This window comes from Camelus dromedarius, chromosome X (genome assembly GCF_036321535.1).
Source record: "Camelus dromedarius isolate mCamDro1 chromosome X, mCamDro1.pat, whole genome shotgun sequence".
NCBI classification, from domain to species: domain Eukaryota; kingdom Metazoa; phylum Chordata; class Mammalia; order Artiodactyla; family Camelidae; genus Camelus; species Camelus dromedarius.
The window spans coordinates 46,099,383-46,116,956 of record NC_087472.1 but is presented as its reverse complement, the minus strand read 5'-3'; the positions used below and the strand labels follow the sequence as shown (position 1 = coordinate 46,116,956).

Here is a 17,574-nt window from a genome sequence, read left to right as displayed (position 1 = left end):
ATGTGAACAGCTGAATAGTACACAAACAGAACTAAGCTACTAATGTTTGTGAATTTGTAAATATAATTAATATATTTATAAATTTGTATTGAATATGTACATGTATCATTGTATGTTACCTGATAGGTAAGAGCAAATTCCCTACATCTCTTTTCCATTAGTTCTATTAATGTTGTAATAAATACACTGTTGTCTCCCTAGTGAAGTATAATAAGATCTTCAGTTCCAAACACTTACCTGATTTTCTTATCTCATGATGAATAAAAGAAGACAGGCCATTACGATATTAAGAGTAATGGTACAAAAATCCTCTGAACTGCACACTATTAAGCAATTACAGGTTTACAGTGAAGTATATTTGTCAAGGTTAGTTGTAAGAATGTAGCTGAGGTTTACACCGTGAAAAATTCTCTTGTAAATGAAAGAGCGTTTCCTATGTTTCAACTGCTCTGAAAATAAAGGGATTTATACCAATTAAGAAACACCACTATTGATTCAAGAAAGGCATTTATAGGCAAAATTGGCAACACTATTTTTTATTTTCTATATGTGTGAAGGTTTTTTGGTGTTGATCCCAGGAGCTGACCCTTTTCTCACAGCTGAAATTACAGATGATAACTTTAAAAACTATTTCTGTAACTTTTTGCATACCTAACATATTATTATTGTAGAATGTTTTTAAATAAGACTTTTAAAAAGCATCCCGACAAAGACCTTCAGTCCTTACGTGTAATTCTCTAAATATTCTTTATGCCTCTTCTCTAAGATACTTTAAGGCTGTCAAAGTGAGATTTTTGAGACAAAGCAGTCTATCTCCACAGAGGAGCAGAAGCACAGGAAATGGGCCTAACTGAAACAACTCAAGACATGTTTTAAATTTTTTTTTGGACTTCCATTTAGTTTCTGATTTCATAAAGATTAATTTGTAAAAATCCTCATTAATTGATGGACTAGAATTTTGCTGTCTTAAAGAAAATATTTTTTAAAATCTTGACAAATTTCTAGTTTCTTTCTTTCATATATATATATTATTTAAGTATAGTCAGCTTACAATGTGTCAATTTCTTGTGTATAGCACAATGCTTCAGTTATTCATGAACATACATATATTCATTTTCATATTATTTTTCACCATAAGCTACTCCAAAATATTGAATATATTTCCCTGTGCTATATAGTATGAACTTGTTTATCTATTTTATATATATCTTAGTTAATATCTGCAAATCTCATACTCCCAATTTATCCCTTCCCACTCCCTTTCTCCCTTGTTAATCATAAATTTGTTTTCCATGTCTGTTTCTGTTTCGTAAATAAGCTCATTTGTCTTTTTTTTTTTTAGAGTCCACATGTAAGTGATATCACATGCTATTTTTCTTTCTTTCTGGCTTACTTCACTTAGAGTGATGATCTCCAGGTCCACCTATTTTGCTGTATATGGCATTATTCTAGTTTCTTTCTTAATAAGAACAACAAATAAAAAGTATGAATCTTAAATTTGAAGAGAAAAGAAAACAGTACCAACCTGAAAGAGTACATTAACTTATGTTATAAAAAAACATTTGAATAATATCTTCTGAAAAAGCTCTAAATTATTTGAATACAATGAACAAGTCTACATTTTTCAAAGACGATACGGCAGTATAAAAAAAAAGTTGTAGGCTGTCTTTCATTTATTCTTTCATTTATTTTAATTAACAACTGCTATTACAATTTTATGTAATACATATATAAATGTTGCCTATTGAATTAATTGTATTTAACAGAAAGTGACTTATAAAATGTGGATTAAACTAAAAATAAAACTAATATTTACTCTGTCTTATTATTTGCAGAAAATATTTTAATTAACAACTATTACAATTTTATGTAATAAATATATAAATGTTGCCTATTGAATTAATTGTATTTAACAGAAAGTGACTTATAAAATGTGGATTAAACTAAAAATAAAACTAATATTTACTCTGTCTTATTACTTGCAGAAAATATTTTAATTAACAACTATTACAATTTTATGTAATAAATACATAAATGTTTGTTACCTATTGAATTAATTATATTTAACAGAAACTGACTTATAAAATATGGATTAAAGTAAGTAAAACTAATATTTACTTTGTCTTATTTTCATAAACTATTTTAATCAACAACTGCTATTATAATTTTATGTAATAAATATATAAATGTTACCTATTGAATTAATTGTATTTAACAGAAAGTGACTTATGAAATATGGATTAAAGTAAAAATAAAACTAATATTTACTTTGTCTTATGTGCATAAACTATTTTAATTAACAACTGCTATTACAATTTTATGTAATACATATATAAATGTTTGTTACATATTGAATTAATTGTATTTAACAGAAAGTGACTTATAAAATGTGGATTAAACTAAAAATAAAACTAAGATTTACTCTGTCTTATTACTTGCAGAAAATATTTTAATTAACAACTATTACAATTTTATGTAATAAATATATAAATGTTTGTTATCTATTGAATTAATTATATTTAACAGAAACTGACTTATAAAATATGGATTAAAGTAAGTAAAACTAATATTTACTTTGTCTTATTTTCATAAACTATTTTAATCAACAACTGCTATTATAATTTTATGTAATAAATATATAAATGTTACCTATTGAATTAATTGTATTTAACAGAAAGTGACTTATGAAATATGGATTAAAGTAAAAGTAAAACTAATATATACTTTGTCTTATTATGTGCATAAACTATTTTAATTAACAACTGCTAGTACAATTTTATGTAATACATATATAAATGTTTGTTACCTATTGAATTAATTGTATTTAACAGAAAGTGACTTATGAAATATGGATTAAACTAAAAATAAAACTAATATTTACTTTGTCTTATTATTGCATGTCTTAGGATTCTATTTACTATGAATACAATATAAACTCCTCAAAGATAACTATAGTAAGAGTATAAAATACCCTGAAGGTATTATGAGTTCTAAATAAGAAACTGCTGTTTCTCACAGATGCTTTTGTTGTATCCCTGTATCCCATCTATATTAGTAAGGTAATGTTTTGTGTAATAAAAAGATTTGGTTGTTGTAATATATGACTTGCCTGCAAAAATTCAATAACTCATAAATAATTATGTACTAGTGAAGTATTTTCACAGAAATACTGAATTTAGAACTAGGGAAAAACATCTAATGCCATTTTATGCCTTGGAATATGGCCTTAAACATTATTTCAACTATTAGGCAATATTGAACCAAGTATTTGCTCTTATAAAATTATTTGAAAATATACTTGTTATTTTGGATTGACCTCAGCATTTCCAAAGTCTGTTTCAGATAGTTTTGTACTAAGGGAGCATATGTTAAAATCAAGTATTCATTCTGACAAATATATATATATATTTTTTTTTAATTTTAAAAAATTATTTATATTTCCAGATTCTCAATCTCTGTAGTTTTAGCACTCCCTGAGAAATTAAACACTCTCATATCCCTTCCAAAGAAATGGAAGGAAAAGTATCCATACATTCTAATGACTAACACAAGACATTTACTAGTTTCTCATAAAAATGCATAGATGGTAGGACTATCAGAAAGACAAACTGAGAAATTAAAACTGTATCTTAAAATCAAATCAACTTACGTCAGGAAGATTTCTTCACAGGCAAGTTAAGTGCTTAGATATGTAAATCGTAAACACATTATCCTATTTTTCCTCCTTTTTTGGTCCAGACTATTCTAGGAAGATTTAATTAAGTAACTTTTGATTTGAGGCGTTACAACAATGTCTACCCTAAAATGTAAAGTGAAATTGCTTTTAAGCAATATTGGTTCGATGAAAACACAGATTTTAGTCTATTTTAGCAAAAAAAGGACAAGGAAGAACACTTTGCCGAACAACATGTGCTACTCCACTCTGGACCCAGTTGTCTGATCATCTACTCAGTACCAATGCTTCCAAATTGTCAATCCAGCCCACTCAGCCTCATCTCAACTCTTAGCTCCTTTTGCATCAAGAATCTAGTTTCCTTTCTGTTAACTAACCCCTAATTTTCCAGAAAACTGATTTTTCTTATTTCATGTCAAACCGAACCCATTTTAAGTCAAAGAAAATGCTATAATACTTAAAAAAGTAAAGTGGACATGGAAATTACATTACTTTAGTGTTAGGGAAGATGCATTTCAAGTGTTCTGCAAATACATGGGTAAATTGCAAGAAAACAGATTTTAAACTCCACCTGGATTCCTTAACTACTTGGTAATACTATAAAGTTGCTTTGATTACTAGTCAGGACAAAAAGGTGAGCAAAGGCCATAAAATATGCATTTTTTAGGAAATGCATGGAAATGAAGATTTCTTGGAAGTTGGCCAAGGCATTTTTATATCCTTAAGGACTGTCAACTTAGTACATCAAAGTTATTAAAAAAGGAAAGGAGCAGGCCTCTTGCTTGCCACTGAGTTTGGCAGAAACACCTTTGTATACTTCTCCCTTGTAATAACAAAGATTGTCCTGTAATTGAGGACAGTGAGTTTGCAACACAGCAGAACTAATTTTAAAAAAACTTATAAGAATAAGAATCTATGATAGAGAGCCTCACAGTCCAGCTTCACTAGATTATAAAACACTCCCTTTACCCATGCATTACTTTGTGTATCACTGAAACTTCTGAAAAATACTTTTCTGTGACTTACTAGGCTGTAGGGAATGAGCAGTTTTAGATACATTACATTTATCTCTAGTAGAATTTGGTATCTTTTTCCCATTAACTGAACGTTTCAACTGGATCTTTAAAGAAGGTTGCCAATTTTCATTTTCTGAGCCTCTCTGAGGTTTTGGATGCTCTAGAACAGTTTGTCTTTTGAAGTTCCTATCTTTGGGATTCTTCCTCTGTCCGTTTAGTAATGTCTGGGGGTGAGGATGTAGCACGTAACTGATACTCATCTGGGAATCCTTTTTGCCAGTTTGGCCTCAGTTGTTCTTGATCCCCCTCTTTCTGAAGCTGTAATGCTAATAACCTGCCCTGTTCTTCTTTTTATGTCTCTCAAAAAGTAGATGCTCCAAATCTATGAGTTTTTGGGTAAAGTTGATTTCTGTGTCCTCTTGTTCTGAGGAAGCTTCGGGGAACATTTTTCTTCTTTTTGCAGAAAAGCATGGATCTCTGGCTCTCTCAAACAAAGATTATTGTTTTTTTTTTTTTCTTTGGGAGATATTTTTATTGATCAGTAGGTAAGACTTCATTTTCTGTCTCCACTGTGTCAGATCCAGTACACCCACTCTCTGTTTGGCCACAAGGCTCATCTGCAGCTTCTCCAAAGTAGGGAACTCTGGCTTTAGGTTCCTCATGAAGTATGACACATAACCCTTCATCTTTCTTGTCTGGTCTTGTTTTGACTGTTACTTTAAGGCACCGTTTTTTATCACTGGTACATAACGGAGGCATAGGTGACTCCATTGAAGATTTTGCACCTTGTTCTTGAATTTCAAGGTATGTTTGTGGATAGCATGTTGGCATATCTTTGTCCACTTCTATGTCTTGCTTTGTAGGGGTCTTTACATCACTGTGGTCAGTTTCCTTAGATATGTGTTTTTTCCTGTCTTCTTGTACAACTTCAAACTCTGATGTTGATGCAAGTTGAGATTCAGGTGACAAATACTTCTGAGTATCTCCAGTGTTTGTTTGTTTGTTCTTATTTTTCTTTTTTGACTTGGCTGCAAGTCGATCAGATTTTCTTAAATTGAAGGGCGACGCCGACATACTTTCCTCCCAGGAACTGTTAATTTCAATGCTTAGCTTCCTTGCCAGCTCTTCATCACTTTTCAGTTGTTCCTCCATCTCTCTTCGCCTTTCCTCTGCCTGCCTTTTTCCCTCTTCTTCCTCCTCTGCCAGTAATTTCTGAATGTATTCTTCACTGGCTTTGTTTTCTTCTTCCTCCCTGGCTCGTCGCTCTGCCTCCATCTTGCATAATTCTGCTTCATATTCTCTTTTTAATTCCCCAGGTTTACTTAACAGGCGAACTGGCTGATGCTCATCAACTGTTTCCTTGGATTCCTGCCCAGAGGCTCTACGCTTGCATTCCTCTGGATAGTGTTTTTGAATTGTCTCCCACAGTTCCATATTGACGAGAGAATTTCTTCGGTTATGGTACCGCGCCCACGAAGAGACCCGGTGGCGACAGAAGGGGCAGCACAAACTTGCCTTTTCGACAGTCGACTGGAAGCATGATTTACAGAGTGTATGCTTACAAGGCAGTGTTACAGGTTCGATTAGGATATCCACACAGATCTGGCACTGGTATTCCGACAAGGAAGGGATGGCGTCTTTGGATGCAGCCATTTTAATATGCTAATAAGGTATATTCAACACCAACACCTGAAAGAGAAAGAATCGTATTACGGCCCAAGTATGAAGAAAGCAAATTAACAGTTTTGTGTGGTAATATTATGCCCAGCAGCCTTCCAGAATTCAGAGATTGGGAGCATGAAACTTCTTAAAGCAAAAAGGCGTTCTGTGGGCCAAGTAAACAGTATGACCCCGGAAGGCCCTGTGTTTGTCTATGTTTAAGACAAATATGGGGAAAGAAAACAAATGAACCTTGGCTGCTTCTAGACATTAACAACCCTTGCGAGAGGGCCGACGGTACGCTCTGGCTCTCTGGCGCCACAGAAGGCGTGTACCAAGTTCCCCTCGTACCTCTTACCAGGTGAGGAGGCTCCCTCAGCTTCCAGCGGAAAAGCCTGAGGCCTTTGAGGTGCGTAGCTCGCGGGCTGCCGTTCGAGGAAGACGCTGCTTCCGCCGGAATTGGGGATGTGCTGGGGCGGGACTTCCGTTGTGCAGCCAGCGGGCTACTGCTTGAGGAAGAATACTGCTTCCTCCCAGAAGTGGGGCTGTGCTGGGGCGGGACTTCCATTTTACCTCTCCCGAGGGTCCACGCGAGCCCAACCTGGAGCTCTGAGTACCCATTCTTACAAATATTACTAAATATAATAGAAATGAATGGTGTATGAAGGAAGATAATCAGTTATTGTTTTGCCAAACTACTGTTCAATTATATCACTACACTATAAAGCTCAAAATATGCCTAGTATTCCTAAACTACTGATTTAATTATAGGTCTTTCATAACTCTTCAATGCTGTTCCATTGTCTGTAGGAATATGTTTACTATTCTCCACTACCAAGCCTTAACTTTATGTTTCTGTGTATCCCCTACTGGGTAGAGCTATATAACTCTTCACCTTTTATGTAATACAAGAAATTATAAATATCCTCTTCACTATTCCTATAAAAGAGTGGTTTTTGTATTTTGCTCAATGGAACCCTGAATCTACTAATTGGTACTGCAAAGCTTCATTAAGAAACAACATATTTCCTGCTAAATTATTTAAAGAATGCTGCTATTGCATTATTGTGTCATATCAGGGTTCCAGGTTACATTTGTCTAGAGGAAAATGAGAAACAAATGCTAAATAAAAGTTTAAAAACCATTAAAACATACCATCAATTCTTCTGAATGTGAATAGTTTAACATTTAGCAACTAAATTACTTAGTGATATGTGTAATAAAAATATCCATGTTATTTTAAAAATCCTTTGTTCTAAACAAACCAATTATCTTGGTATCTAGTGCATCTAGTGGTTTTTCACTTCCATTTTCTCTCTGTTTCTTCATCCATTTTCACTTTGTTATGCCTGGATAAGTCCTACCATTAAAGAGAAGCTCAGACCCTTCTTTTTCATAAAGCTTCGTAAAACTTTCTTCTAGTCTACAGTAATTACTCAGCCTTCCAAATTCATAGCACCCAATATTTATACCATTAACAGATCAATTCTTTAAAGATTGCCTCGTTTCTCTTTTGATATTGTTTAATCATTGTAATCATTTAAAAAATATTCACGTTGTTATGCCTTATTTCCTTAATATTTTTTCAGTTATTTGAAAGCATGAACCATAACTGAACAATTTTTGCATCCTACTCCCTGCCAGTATCTTTTACATAGCTAGTGCTCAAGAACAGTTGATATAGTTTGACATTAAAAAATATTCTGTAATAATATGGCATAAAAAGAAACTCAGTAGGTCAAATACTTTTGGGTCTTCTTGTAAATGCAACATATCAAATTATACTTTAAGACACCAGTACGGTTTATCAACATTAAAAATAATTCATTAAAGTTTAAATATCTTTTTATGTTCTGTAATGATAAAGTTTCATGAATAAATGATAGTAGGATATAAAAGCTATTAATATGGGGTAAACCAAGGAAAATGAACAGCTGTAACAAAAGGGAGAAAAATGAATGGCAATATGCTTCAATGATGTAAAAATCAGTGAATAATTTCTGGTGGAGATAGAGTTGGAAAGATGTTACTCCCACTTATACAAGATAAATGTTAAACAGGCAGTAAATTAATAACTTTTTTTCTGAACCTCTCAGGGAACAGAAGTTGCAGTGTAAGCAACTATCCCAAATTCTAAAAAAAAAAAAAAAAAAAGCATCTTCAGTAAGAAATAGGATATAAGCACTTGCCTGACTGGGGTCGATGCCACTGGGTGCCACAAAAGCTGATAAGAAAATAAAACAACACACTTTAATACACTGTGAGTGGGGAAAGTGTGGACTAGAGTAAAAGCATAATGCTTCTAAGGCCTGCAATCATAGAAGGAAAGGAGTTTCACCCTGTAATAGACTTCTCCAAGAACTTAATCAGACTTTCAAAGGAAAGATTGCAGAGATTCCAGAAAAGTTCAATAGAAGAGAAATATTATTTTTAACAAATAGTGCTGGGAAAATTTGATATCCACGTGCAAAAGATTGACCTTGGGCCCTATCTCTCATCATATACAAAAATTAAATCACAATGGTCACAGAACCATATATAATAGCTAAAGGTATAAAATTTTCTTGGAAGAAAACAGGAGAAAATATTCATGACCTTGGGATAAGCAATAGTTTCATGGATGTGACATCAAAGTATAAACAACAAAAGAAACACTAGAAAAACTACATTAAAATGGAAAATTTGTGCAGCAAATGATGCCATTACAAAAATGAAATGAAAGACAACTCGTGGAATGGGAGAAAATATTTGCAAATCATACGTTTCATAGGTGACTTATACCCATAATATATTTAAAATACACAACTCAATAATAGGAAGTCTAATAACCCAATTTTAAAATGGTCAATGTACTTAAATAGTCATTTCTACAAAGAAGGGTCTGAATGGTCAATAAGTACATGAAAAGATGCTCAATATCATTAGTCTTTAGCAAAATGCAATCAAAACCACCACAAGTTATCACTTTATAAACCCTAGGGTGGCTATAACAGAAAAACAAAAGAGACAATAACAAATGTTGGCTAGGATATGGAGAAATAAAAACTCTCATACATTGTTAGAGAGAATGTAAAATATTGTAGCCACACATGAAAAGATGCTCAGCACCATTTGTCATTAGGGCAATGCAAATTAAAACAGCAATGAGCTATTACTGCACATCTATCAAAAAGGACAAAATCTAAAAGCCTGAAACACTACGTACTGACAAAGATAGAAAAAAAGGACTCTTTTTTGCTGGGGGGGATAGTCACACTGAATGTTTCTTTTAAAGTTAAACATCGTCTTGCCATAAAATTTAGCAATCTCACTCCTGAGTGTTTACCCAAGTGAATTTAAGACTTATGTTCACAGAAAAACTTTACTCATAATCACCAAAAAGGAGAAACAACCAAAATGCCTGCAAACTGAAAGAAAAACACACAACATAAGAGTTGGGAGGTTTCAGTTTTATTTGGGACTTTATTAAGGACTATAGCCCAGGAATCAGCTCTCAGATAGCTCTGGGGAACTATTCCAGAGAGGTAGGGAAAAAGCCAGTATATATATGATTTTGGCTGGGGAATGCATGCAGTCACACATATATCTTGATAAAAGGTTCCTGATAGTCAAGGATCAGATATCTCAGTTAATGATTTTAGTGATTTTCTTTGTATGGGAAGATGCAAGAATCTAGGTTCATTAAAAAAATTTTACCCCTGAGATATCTCTAACTATCTAAGGGGACTGTTTTTCCAAAGCACAGAGTGCCTTATCCTGTTTTTTGTTTTGAATTTCTTTCAGGGTGTACTGTCAGCAACTGCAGTCGCTAATGCAGTTGGTCCTTGTAGAACTGTGTGGTAAGCAACATTCTTTGTTTCACAATTCCTCCTTTTGGCTATAAACGCAACCGATGTTTTGAAGGCATTTCCAGACCTATTTGTCCCGCAGCACTAGGAAGGCTCACTTCTAGGTCAAGTGAGGATTTTGTTAATAGGCCACTCAATGTGCTATTATTGGACTAGGCCATGTTAATGGTAGCCATAAAAGTCTCTATTACCATCTGTCTCACTAGTCTGCTATGGTCCAGGAAATGATTCTCTCTTGTTGCTTCCCGTATGTAGAGTTACACTATTATAATCATTTTAATCTAATATAAAACTGTATCTTAGGTCAACTGTTTTAAGTCACTTAGTCATTATTATTTTTGTCAGAGGCTCAGTTACACATTGGATAATAAAAGAAACAGTAATTTTGTAAAATAGGCAGAATACAAATAATATTGCTAGCAGCATTAATAAAGTTATAAGTAAGAATTTAAGCCAAGAACTTCCATTAGGTGCAGTCCAGTACATACCTGGTCATCTGACCCAGTCTGTTCTATACCAATCACTATCTTTAAGGGTAATGATATAGTAACATTGTTCATAAGGCACTCAGCTTCATTTCCTAGTGTTACTAGGCAGATTATCCTTAGCATGATTGAATTTTTCCCAATGTAAGGGGGTCTTTAAACTTAAATGACCATAACCTGTTGTTACTCATATAAATCCATCACATAATTGAGGGAAGGGCCCTTCTAATAAGTGAGAGGTTATAGTTTTTGAGTGAAATTTAGCTGACTGGTTTGATTGAGTTAGAGTAACTTTTAAAGAAAATTTGTATTTATGGTCATTATCAGAGCAAATATGATTGACTGGCAGAGTGAGAGGATCCCATCTAGTACATCAGTAGTGTCCCAGAGCTATAAGTTCTTTCTTCTGGAATAAATTTCTTAAGGACCATCCAACAAGAGCCTTGGAGAGGAGAAACTTGCCAAGGTAAACCAGAAATACTAGATATAGGTAATTGACCACAAACCCAATGACTGGATTGATTTTTAAATTCAGCAAAGGATCATGAAAAACATTTGATTCATATGCAAAAGTCCAACAAATCAAGGAAACACTGTAAATAATCATATGGGTCAGGTCCAACATCTTGGGAAAGGTGTCTGCTTCTGATACTGTCTTCTCATTCTGCTGTGGGTGCAATTTCTCCTCTGTTTGAGAATGGTTTTAAGGTGAGTTTGAGGTTAGCAATCCTCTTTATAAACCAGTTCAGTATAGGGGTCCTCTTAAAGTAGAAAATAGAAATCCAAGAGTCAATTCCCTTCAGTTTTGCTGTGCATGAGCTAGTTAATTTCCATCTAGGTTGAAAAGAGTCCTTTAAATGATGCTTTTTCCAGTATGCATAATCTCTTGATTGTAGGTCATGAGGCATGTGATCTTCATCCCAAGATAGAATACTGTGATAAGCTTCACAAACAAGCTTAGAATGTCCTTTTAGTAATTCAATTAAACTTTATGATAATGCAACATAGCAACAATGAGCCATCTAGGAAGTGAGTCTCAGGCAGTAAATACCAAAACTCAAAGACAATTAACAGCACTAGAACTTAATATCCACAATGGTGTACAACTGAAACATAATTTTTCTCTCCAAAACCACTCTTATCTCCACCAAATATAGCCAAATTAATGCCAATTTGTATGCAAAATAAGTCCAGTTTCAATAAACTTGGCCTGATTATTTACTTAAAGGTAATTGACCATATAGGTACTTTTAAATTGGCTTTGCTGGAACTTTTTGTAAGGAATCTCAAATTGAACTTTGAAAAGAACATGAAGGAATATAAATATAAAGGAATGTATAGGAATGAGCTATTGATTCAACCACTAAAATCGCTTTTTCATTAGTGAACAAAATCAGACCCAAAAGGTTACACATTGTATCATTCCATTAATATAGCATTTTCGAAAAGCTGGAACAATTTGAGAAACAAAATAAAGTAGTATTGGATATTAATCCAAAGTATAAAGAAAATATCTAAGAATCTATAATGACATAAATAAATCAAAAGAGTACAGTATGGAAAAGTGGGAAAAAGAATAAATTTACAGTAGAGAAACTTGGCATAGCAATTCCTCAGCCAACCAAGGCTAACATTAATAGTGATATGGGTAAGGGAGGAAAAATCCTTTCTTTACCCATCTTAGGTTCTCTGAGGTAAATTATACTGTAAATTATACTGACAAAATATAGATTAAGAGCAAAAAAACATGAATCTATTTGTTGTCGGAAGTTTTATATGGCATGGCAGGAGGTGGGGGGGCTTCTTAGAAAAAGAGAAAATCCCCAAATAAATGGCTAAGTGTCAAGGGTTTTATACCATTTGAACAAAGGATAAATTTAAAGAGCAGTAATGAGATAAAGGATAGGAACTAAGTTTTTAGGGGTAGAAAATTACAGGAAGGCATGGATATGGGAAACTAATTGTAGATAAGGGCTATTACTAAAGTTTGCTTGTGTAAACTCTTTCTCACCACCTCTTCTCTGGTGACAAGTTTTATTCTTTTCCTGGTTCAGGAAGTGAGAGAAGGGACATCTTTACAAGTAGAATTTGTGATCTTGTCATCAGGTAGATAAGGGGAGTACCTGCTTTTTCTCAAATGCTTCCAGCTCAAAGTAATCTGCCAGAATGGAGCATTTTGGGTATGGCATATGTCTGATCTCCTTCATATGTCCCATTGATGGTAAGTACCCTGACAGGATGTGAAGAGAATGGCACTTTATCTTAGTAGTCTTCCTCCTAAATACCCAAACCAAATCTAATCATTTGAGAGTCCATCAGCTTAATTTCAATTGAGGACCATTCTACAAAATGCCTGATCAGGACTCTTAGAAGTTATCAAAGTCATCAACAACAGGGGAGTCAGAGTAAATGTCACAGTCTCTAAGGAGACATGCCATCTAATTGGTATATAGCATCTTGGATGGGATTCTAGAGGTAGAACAGAAAAAAATTACATTAGTGGAAAAACTAATAAAATTTGAATAAAATATGGATTTAGCTTTGACAACTAAACCAAGGTGATGAAAGATGGTAATAAGAGTACCTGATTTGGGATACATGGGAACCTTATGTATTATTTTACTAACTTTTTCATGAATCTAAATTCATTCCCAAATGTATACGTAGTTTTATATTCAGTTTATATACATATATGTAAATAATTATTCATCAATATTTTGTATTTATAAAAATAAGTGCACTACATAAATGACCATTGATTTAAAGAAAATAAATGGTAATGTACAACATTTAGAGAAAGTCAGGCTGCTTGGCAGATAAATGGCCAAGGACAAAAACACTCATGTGCCTAAGAGTATATATGACATCCAGGCTGTGGGTGTGAATTACTGTGACAAGAAATGTTAGCTTATATAGTAACAATTTTATTCACACATAAGAGAAGTAGGGCTCACATTGGATGAAAATAAGGTATTCTGGCAACTCATGCTACTAGATTTTTATTTACATTCTTTAGTGCCATCAATTTGATACATTTTTATTTCCCAAAATGAAAACTTGAAAGCATTACATATTTTGGTGTAGTTTGAAAGTTGTGCTGGAATCATAATTTTAAAAAAACTTATATATTAAAATTATCTTTGTAGACTACACTAAAGTTTTGTGACATTGACTTTAGATATAAGTTAAAATGCTCTGGTATTACCAATAAGGGATCATTATAAAAAGCAGCAGGGTAGGCAGAACAATAGTCTTTGACTATATTATATTGCATATTTCTGATTCGATTCATTTGAAAAACATAACAAAGCAAAAAAATGTTGTGATTATCTATGAATGTGATATAGAAAAATATCAATGCATTAGAATACTTGAAGTTCACATAGTTAAGTGATGTGCTTTAGACAGTCACATAAATTTTGTATCTCATTCTAAAGAATTTATTTAAAAGGAAATGTGCAAATTGACACATCCAAAGGGAATAAATTTTGATCTGAGAAGAAAATTACATGTAAGGAGCAATAAAACCCCCTTACTAGGATATTTAAGTGTGTGTCTATAGACACACATGCACACAATTTTACTTTTCATTAAAGGTTGCACAGTATACTGTAAAACATTTAAAATTTGGGCTTATGATGTTGCATGTATGCTCTTTGTTTTATAGTTAAATATCTGCCTAAAACAAAAGCAAGTCATATAAAATAGAAAATGTATTAGTTCCAAATTTCTAGTTCTCTTCTGAAACAACCAGCAGATAAAAATATTTTTTAGTAATGATTGATTGAGCCAATCATAAATTTATTTTTAGGTTTTTCTCAGGGGGGTAATTTGGTTTATTTAATTTTTTTTAATGGAGGTATTGGGGGTTGAACCCAGGACCTCATGCACGCTAAGCATGAACTCTACGACTTAAGCTATACCCTCCTGCCAAGGCAATTATAAGTCTAACTGAAGTAACTATTTTCATAATCCCCATATACTCCTCTCAGAAAATTGCATCATAAAGACAACTAAGCATGCCTGCAAAGAGCAGATTATTTAGAAAAACCTAGTTATTTTTTGTTTCAATTTTGAAAATAATTACCTTGTTTCTGCATTTTACTTTGTGTATAGAGGGAACTGAATACTTTACCTCAAGAAGAGTTATTCCTAAAAAAAAAAGGTAAAAACAAAAAATCCATTAGATTTATTCTAGACCTGCTAATTTTCTCAAGTCCAACACATGTCCAAGTGTCATTGTGATACCTAGATACTGTGCTCCATTTGGTAACATTCATTTTCACCTGACATTATTTCTACTGATTATTTACATATGATCCAAACAAGAGTACTTAAATGCTGACTACAGCTTCCACAGTTGGTCAATATAATTCAATTTAAATATAAAAGCATATATTAAAAAAGATTCTATAGATATATATATTATAACATGTGCATATTATATTTCATATGGAATTTTTAATCATGTAGCATTATATTGAATTAAGAATACCTTATCAAGATGCAATGCTGATTTTCTGCAGTTAAGTTATGCTGGAAAGATCTCTCCCTAAATTATTTGATAAGTTCTTTTCCTTTCCATTTTGTGATTGCTAATGTGCTTCACAGAGCTGCTTTGGCTTGTTAAAATTCACGCTCATGTTTTAGCACGATTAATGACAGTGAAGGGATCTCTCTATCCATAGGTGCTGCTGTAAACGGGTTTACTGAAGTCTTTCCCTTTATGCTCCAACTTACACTTCTCAATCCCACATTATAACAGTTTTTGAAAAATATATAGAAAAATCAATCACCTCGGGAAATGGAGTAGTGATATGGGTACTTGCAGCCAAATTTTGGCAGACTTGGTAATGATTGGGTTAGCCAGGTGGTGAATTAGGGTCATTCTTATGCTTAATTAGAATTCATAACTCTAGCAATTTGAAAGTTTTATTTTTCTTTCACATACTCCTGCAACATCTTCTTTAGGCTATTGCTTACAATCAAATTAGCAGTTCTTCTTATAAACCTATCAGCTTTAATATTTTTTGCAGTACTATGAATCGAAATAGTAATAATTGTTGCAAACTAGTAATTACTTAGCATATGGACTTGGTTTAATAAAAAGATAGAAATAGTCTCAGGACTACTTATTTCTATTAAATATTATGTTTTCCTCTGAAATTGTATTTGTATCTGAAACAGCTTTCAGGGATAAAATTATCAGATTAAACATGATCATTCAATATTGTCCAAAAAACCCAAAATCAAAAACAATTTTCCCCATATCTCCATAATACCACAAAAGGCTAAACATGTTTATTTTTTCTTATGTTTTCTGTTTGTCATGTGGTTGATCTTTTCTACTTTTCCAAATATCTGGTTATCTGTGTATAAGTTGTTGTTTTGTTGTTTGTTTCTTTCTATTTTTTTAACAATATTAACATTTTAAGCTTTTTATTTATTTTTATGTGCCCATGAAAAATAAACCATTTTGTCCATCATAAGGCTGGTCCACTCAGGAGGTGAAAGAAAAGATAACTGTCAAGAGTGGAGGATTTTATGACCTGGATATTGAATTCTAAAACCAGGAAAGCTGCTTTTAGACCAGTTTAATATACATCCACACAGCCACTTTTTTTTTTTTTTAAAGAGATGCTCATTTAGTTGCAAGAAGGGGACATACTCAAACTGATTCAGGTAAAGAGAAGCTTATTGTGAAATGCTGGCAGAGTAGAAATATTTACAGATTCTCACGTATATCCAAGAATTCAAGAAAAATGATCTGATCTTAAGGCTTTTTTGGAGACCTTTAAAGCAGGTATGTTGTTACAAATAAAGGTTCAGGATCAAAATCACTTAGAGTTAATTCTAAGTTCCATTACACATTAGGTGTTTAATTTTAGGCAAATTATTTAAAGTCTCAGGTTTTTTTCTTTTTTCAATTTTAAAAATGAGGATGATGAGGATGAACTATCTTGTAGAACTGTTGTGAGGATTAAATGAAAATATTCATGTTACTAAATTCTTCTTATGGTAGATTAAGTGCTTGGTAAATACTAGCTCCCATTACTACTGAAATTACGTGTGTTTATTTCTTTCAGCTCCACTACAGAATGCCAAATTTCTTTCAGCTCCCACTACAGAATGCCAAAATTTTCTGTACTTCTAGTTCTAAACCTGAGAGAGGATTTATTCATTTATAGATATCATCTCTACATGGGAACAGCTCTTTACTCCAAGATATGTCATCACTCACTGGCCAACCTATAGATGACCCATCCTTGGGTACAGGCAGCTGCTGATGAGAGATCAGAGTCACATGATATGAACATTGCTGCCTATGGGCAACAGGGACTTGAAATGGAGAGATTTCCATAAAATGGAGATGTGGACCTAGCAGGCAATAGTTGATAGCATCACCTGATATAATTACATTTATACAAATGATGGACATGTACAATATATAACATCCCAACATCAAAAACAATAATAAAGGAGGTATATTGGTATATTGAGAACAAAGAGGTGAAAAAAAAGCACATGATCTTTTAAAGAAGATTAAGAAGCTGTATGAAACAGGGAGATTTTTCTATGGTTGTTTTCAAAAATGGATAGGGGAGCCCGAGAGTATATTGCAAAGCATCTTGAATGCCAAACCAAAATGTCCAAAGAAAGGCTTCTCATTAATGATTTTGTTCAATTCTAATTGTTCATGAATACTTTTCTCCAAGTTTTTATAGTTGTTATCCACGAGTAAGTAAACAACTAATATTTAATTGTATTGTGGCCAACACTGCCAAATTTTTTTTTGACAGAGTAGCCAAGTAACTGTTTCAATTCTTACTTCATTTTTATAGGTAGGTAGGATTAGGGAGATTCTTACCCTTTCTTTGTATTTCATATAACAT

The 17,574-nt window shown here is 32.9% G+C and overlaps 1 pseudogene; it reads right to left on the bottom strand.

Moving 5' to 3' along the window:
• Positions 1-4,661: 4,661 nt before the first annotated feature.
• Positions 4,662-6,342, bottom strand: LOC105085518 (E3 ubiquitin-protein ligase RNF168-like; annotated as a pseudogene).
• Between the last annotated feature and the right edge of the window lie 11,232 nt (positions 6,343-17,574).